Genomic DNA, 7,048 nt, shown 5'->3' on the forward strand with positions numbered 1-7,048 from the left:
GCCAAAGACAAACAAAAAGAATGAATCAACAAGAAACCAACCAAACCGACTTGACTGCTAGCTAACTCATTCATCACAAAAGCTAAATCTATTCATTTCTATCTAACCATAATCTTACACAGTCATTAATTAGCCTCGATTCAATTCATCATAGTACGTAAATCTATTCATTGCAGTTCAGTTCAAAGCAGATGAAATAGTAAAAAAATCACCAGTAAATTGATCGAAATAATTCAACAAACTAATCAATCTAGATACAGAACCGAACACAAAAAAATTCCCAATTGATCGAACACAAGTAACTAATCAATCTACAGAACCGAACACAAAAACAAAATCAATCTACAGACAGAAAAGGCAAAATCTGAGACATGCATGATTGAAAAACAACAAATAGAAGCTTAACCTTTGGATTGAGGAGAGGATGGAGACGCGAGCGCCTTTTGGAGAGAGAGAGAGAGCCCAACGGAGAGGTCCGTCGAGGAGACCCACAGAGAGGGTGAGAATCACGGAGGAGAGCCATGGAGACAGACATCGCGATCTCGTCGAGGAGCAACAGAGAGAAAGATAATCGCCGATTTCGTCGCCACGGAGAGGGTGAGAATCACGGAGGAGAGCCATGGAGACAGACATCGCGATCTCGTCGAGGAGCAACAGAGAGAAAGATAATCGCCGATTTCGTCGCCACGGAGAGGGTGAGAATCACGGAGGAGAGCCATGGAGACAGACATCGCGATCTCGTCGAGGAGCAACAGAGAGAAAGATAATCGCCGATTTCGTCGCCACGGAGAGGGTGAGAATCACGGAGGAGAGCCATGGAGACAGACGTCGTGATCTGTCGAGGAGCAACAGAGAGAGAGAGAGAATTGCCGATTTCATCGCCACGGAGAGAAAGAGCTTTCGAGAGAGAGAGAGAGAGAGAAAAGACGAAACGAAGAAGAAACAAACCTCTCCTCTCTCCTCTCAAACGCCTACACGTGTCAATAGGAGCCGACTCTTCTTTAGCCAAATTAAGACGCGGTTCTAGTTTAATTAAGTGTTTTTCCTTTTTTTTTTAAACCCAAATTAGCTTAAGAGCCAGGTTAAGACCCCCCGATATTAATGCTCTAATAATTTTATCATACCTAACGACGTGACGCCTAACGAAAACAGAAATAAACACGAAAGATTTGTATAGCACATGGGTGACTAAAGATAAACATGTACAAATCATCATGAATAATACAGGAAAAATTCTATAAATTAATAATTCTTGAACTTTTATATTTTATTAATTTATAGAAACTTTCCTTTTTAAATTTATATATTTTAAAGTAAATTTTATGTAAAAGTATGAAGAACATTTGATTTTATGGTATATGTTTTGATTAAATTTTATGGATACAAATTTTATATTATTCTTATTCGATTATGTGGTCTATTTAGTAATTGTAAATGCATTTTAAATATAAACTGACAAAATAACAACAATTTATTTAGAAATATTAAAAAAACTTAATAATAACTTTCTGATGCAACTTAGAATTAGGATAATTATTATTTATCTTGTATTATATGTATTTTAATAGTTTTCTTATTTTAATTAGTATTAGGATTTTTAGGTTTTCATATAATAGGCTTCTTATGCCTAGAGTTTTATTCAGTTTTTGATTAATTAATAAAAGTTGAGAGTTTTTTCTTTGTTCATTGTTTTCGGTAGACGTACAAAGATCTAAATGAATTTAAAACAAACTCAGTTTATTCGGAGATTCTAAGACTAAACGAATAATCTTGTGATTATTCTAGTTTTCTAGATATTTTTAAAATCAACATATCTCTAATTCGATCTAATAAAGCGTCTACTTCATCACTTTCATTGTGAATAAAAAACAAGATATAAAAAGTGTTGATTATTTTATCTAAGAGATATATACATTAATTATTATTTTATTGAATTATGATAGTTTACACTGATCTAACTACTGGTTAAATTTATTAATTTATAATATTTATTAATTTATTCAATATTAATTTATAATTTTTTACTGTATAATGACAAGACTCAATAGTCCAATTCCAATATGCAGTATCCAATAGTCCATTTCATTACTCGTTCATTGGAAATCATTTTGTATACGAAAATTTTTCATTTATTAATTTTTGTGCACGCAAAGGATATAACTCGATTTACACACATATATATATATATATATTATTCATGTAATGTGACCATCTAATTTTTAAATTTTGCCCCAAAATATTAAATTTATTTTATGATATAAATATGGAAATGAACATATATCAGTATAAGTATTCACATTATGTAAACTGTTTTGATGCTATTCATTCAAAAAAAAATTAAAACAAAAATCTACTAACTTGTAAAAGATATAATTTGGTCATCAACAAAATATATGATAAATTATAAGATACCCCACCACAACACTAAAACCATTTAATATTTGATTAAAATTATGTTAAAATTAGTGACAAAATATATTTCACAGCTAAGTAAACGACGGGTGTTATATAGTTTATATGCTTGATTTATAATTTAGGTAGAAGTTGTTTTCTTGTTGTTCGAAAAAAGAAGAAGGTAGAAGTTGTTTTCCTTTGTCATTAACCACAGAGGCAATATAAATAATATAATGTATAATGCAATAATATTAAAAGTTTTTTGGTTATACTAGTCATTTAGATAAATATACATGAAACACTTGACAATTGTAAAAATGTGTGATACTTTACATAACTAGTTGATATATATATGCAGCTGGGACAAATGACGCATAAACCCTTCACTACCAGATTCCTTTATATGTTTTTTTTTTTTTTTGAAACACAAAATTCCTTTATATGTATACCCTATTTTCCACATATGCAAACTCCCAAAAAAGAAATACGATATCCGGATATAATTCAATGAACACTAACTGCATTTCCTTAGGTTAATATTTTAGCATGAGTTTTTATTCGGTTCATCCTTAGGGTTAGAATGAATCTATAGGTCCACTAACCAATATTATTTTGTTATTTCGTATTTGATATATTTTTTAAAAATAAATAAAATAATAAAATTTACCAAGTTATATTATATTTTTTAAATAAAAAGGTAAAAATAAATAAAAAATAGTAGTAATTGCCAAAAAAAATTTAACGTCGTCAGCAAAACATTAAATCCTAAACCCTAAATACTAAACCTTAATGTTGAGGATAAACCCTAAACAGTAAAATTTATAAGAGTTTAGGGTTTAAAATTTATCCAAAGGTTTAGAGTTAACCCAAAGATTTAGTATTTAGGGTTTAATGTTTTACCGACGGCGTTTAAAAATATTAAAAAAATATTTTTTCTTTTACTTTTATTTTTTTTTTATTTTAAAAACATAATATAATCTGATAAATTTTTATTATTTTGCAAAGGTTTGTAGTATATTAGTGCAAAAGAATAGATATGGGGACACAAACTAAAAAAGGTTTTTAGTATACTAATTGCTTTGATCAGAATATATCTTAAGATACGCTGCATGTGTATATATATCCTACTTCGATTAGTAATGGTAAAAGCTAGATAGGGTCAAAACTGGAATAATTGAAAGTGAACAGTGCATGAACATTAGCCAGCGTTAGAAAACTAGTTACGTCTACATCCTTGTATATTCAATGCAATTACTCTATATTTTATCTTTTGGTTATTCAGTCCAATTTTTAGATTTATAAAAGTGTAAATTAATTTTCTTTTAGAAATTTTAAAAATCTGGATCGAGCCGAGTTAAGAGGAAGCCGAGTGAATAAAAGTGTGAACACGGCACTCGGGAGGGATCTTGAAAGTCTGAAGGCAACTAAAGGTAGAGAATCTCTGAGGCAAAAGATGCCCTCATCCAAATATTCAATTACTCGATTTGAGCCGTAAGAGCATGATTAATGATGGATTGTTAGGGCGAAGTTCTTAGCGAAATATAAGAAACTGTCTTTTAAATTTTAATTAAGAAAACTAAGAACCGACTTTTAAATAACTTCAGCGGAATATAAAAAATCATCTCTTAACTTTTAAATAAGAAAGCTAAGAACCGGTTTTTAAATATCTATTTAAGAACCGGTTCTTAACTTTTTTAGTTAAAAGTTAAGAGACGGTTTCTTATATTAACTCCATCCTAAAAATCCACCATCCATCATGCTCTAAGACATAATTATACACACGACGTCTTCCACCTTTAGCTCCCATAATTTTTTTAGAAAGATTAACTTCATCTTTTAAATCTAATTAGTACTCTCAAAAGCTAGCATCTTCACTTTGTTATTTCTATGATTTTGGATTATTCATTTTACAGTAGCTTCCCTCTTTAGTATTAAATACATAGCTTCAATTTGTTAGTTAATATACCATTTAAATTACTATTGATGTTTGTTATTTATACCCCTTTTGCATTGTTTCTTTTGCATTGTTTCTTCAAACAATCACTATTCCTAATTTAAAGCGTATACTCAGTAATTCACGTTGTAAGCTGTACATGAAACAAAACTCAAGAAAAAGTGATTTTGCAATGCAAAAAAAAATTGTTTATGTTTACAATTTATAAATATGGTTGGTGCGTAAACTTGGACATGTCATAAACAAATTAACAAGTTGAAGTAAAAGCACTTTTTATTTATTATCCGTGGAAATCTATCAATCTTTCACATACCAACCGATCTTAACATCAGTTACCCTACAAAGATTTTCTTATAAATTCAAACGTAACTCAACAACTCATATACCATAACTAATATTTGTTAAAAGTCAAAAGCTCAAAGTTGGTGTTACATCAAACTTATCCCACTAAATACTAGAAAGTTGGTGTTACATCGAACTTATTCCACTGCTACTACTAGTTTCTCTGTATTATCGATCATTTGATGCCTAGACCGGGATTTTATTTTTCTTACGAATCTAAATTGTAGAATATATTGGGTGATATTAATTAGATATTTGTTAGATATTAATTATTATAAAATGGTCTTACTAAGACTTCTCTGTAGTAAATAAAAGTTAGGACTCTATTTTAATAGAGTAGATGATTTATCCATAACCAAACAAATAAAAATTTATAACAAATAAAAATTCAAATCAATTATATAAACAAAAAATAACCAAACCAAAATTTTAAACCAATTTTACTACACCAGAATTTTTTTTTTCATATATAAAACTAAATTTTAATAAACTAAATCTAACCCAATTTTTCATATATATAAATTTGCTAACACCCAATTTTTCATATATATAAAACTATTATATGTTGACTTTTTAATAAGCCAATTTTAATCATAAATTTTGCCAAAATCATAAAATCAAGTTTTCCACCAAAACTCTAAATTGGATTTTTTTCATCAAAACGCCAAATCTCATTTTTCCACATAAACGACAAAATCATGTTTTCCTGCCAAAATCGAAAAGTCGTGTTTTCCCGCCAGAATCGTAAAATTGAGTTTTCCGCCAAAACCGCAAAGTCGTGTTTTTCCGCCAAAACCGTAAAATCAAGTTTTCCCGCCAAAACTGCAAAATCGTGTTTCCCCGCCAAAACCGTAAAATTGAGTTTTCCCGCCAAAACTGCAAAATCGTGTTTTCCCGCCAAAACCGCAATATTGTATTTTCCAACCAAGCCCAAAACCGTGAAATGGAGTTTTCCCGCCAAAACCGTAAAATCGAGTTTTTCCGCCAAAACTGAAGTTTTCCGCCAAAACCATAAATCAAGTTTCCCGCCAAAACTGCAAAATTGAGTTTTCCCGCCAAAACCGTAAAATTGAGTTTTCCCGCCAAAACAGCAAAATTGAGTTTTCCCGTCACACCCGTAAAACTGAGTTTTTCCGCCAAAACTGCAAAATCGATTTTCCCGCCAAAACCGTAAAATTGAGTTTTTCCGTCAAAACCGTAAAATTGAGTTTTTCCAGCAAAAAAAATGTGTGTTTCCATCACAACCGCAAAAATTTGTTTTCCGCCAAAACCACAAAATCGTGTTTTCTCGTGAAAACCGTCAAATTGAATTTACTACCAAAACCATAAAATTGAGTTTTCCTGTGAAAACTGTAACGCCCCGACCGCCCACAGCTAATGGACCACCCACGCCCGCTCTCTTGGCCCGTGGGCTCCATCCCGTTCCAACGATCGGTACTTAATTTTTCCAAGGCTCGAAATCATTGTTTATTGACCCTGCAATCACCACCCGACTTTTTCCAAGGCTCGAAATCATTGTTTATTGACCCTGCAATCACCACCCGACTTTTTCCAAGGCTCGAAATCATTGTTTATTGACACTGACGTGCCTTATCCCCCAAAGAGAAAGGGAATAACTTCAGCTTCAAGGCATCCTCAGACACACCATTGGTTTTTGACAACCCATAGTAGCTGTCGAACCTATCCAAGTGATCAAATGGGTCCTCTAGAGCCAAGCCATGATACTTGTTGTTCTCGATCACGTTGAGGAGTCCTGACTTGACCTCAAAGTTGTTGGCTGCCACAGCCGGTGCTCGGATTCCCAGTCTATGACCATGAATGTTGGGCCGGTCATAAGTACCAATGGGTCGAGCTGCCCGCGGTTAGTGTTCTGCCCCTTGCGGTTCATCTGCCATATCAATATCTAATCTCTGTAAGTGGGCTTGTTGTTCTTCTTCTCTTCTAGCTCTAGCACACTCCCTCTCGAAAGCTCTGATGTCTGCTACTATTGGAACTAGGTTTGATGGACCTCTGCTCCTCAAGTTCATACACCTGAAAATGAAAGGTAGGTGAACAAGAAGAATCAGTAACAAAACAAAATTAAAATGACTTAGTCTCAAGCAAGTGACTAAATCTCAATGTTTAAATCTACTCAGAATTTGGCAACGGCGCCAATTTGATATTAGGAGTTTCAAATCTCCTAAGACAAATGTTGTAGTATAAATGATTGTCGAACTAGTTCTGAGGGATATCAAAGCAATGAGAAAGCAAGTACTCACTTATCTAAGTGCAACCAATGATTTAGATGAGTTTTAAACTACTACTAATACTAGAAAGCAATAACAAAATGATACTTTCTTGACTAAGGGAAAAGAGAAC

This window comes from Brassica oleracea, chromosome C3, assembly GCF_000695525.1.
Source record: "Brassica oleracea var. oleracea cultivar TO1000 chromosome C3, BOL, whole genome shotgun sequence".
In the NCBI taxonomy this organism is placed as follows: Eukaryota; Viridiplantae; Streptophyta; class Magnoliopsida; order Brassicales; family Brassicaceae; genus Brassica; species Brassica oleracea.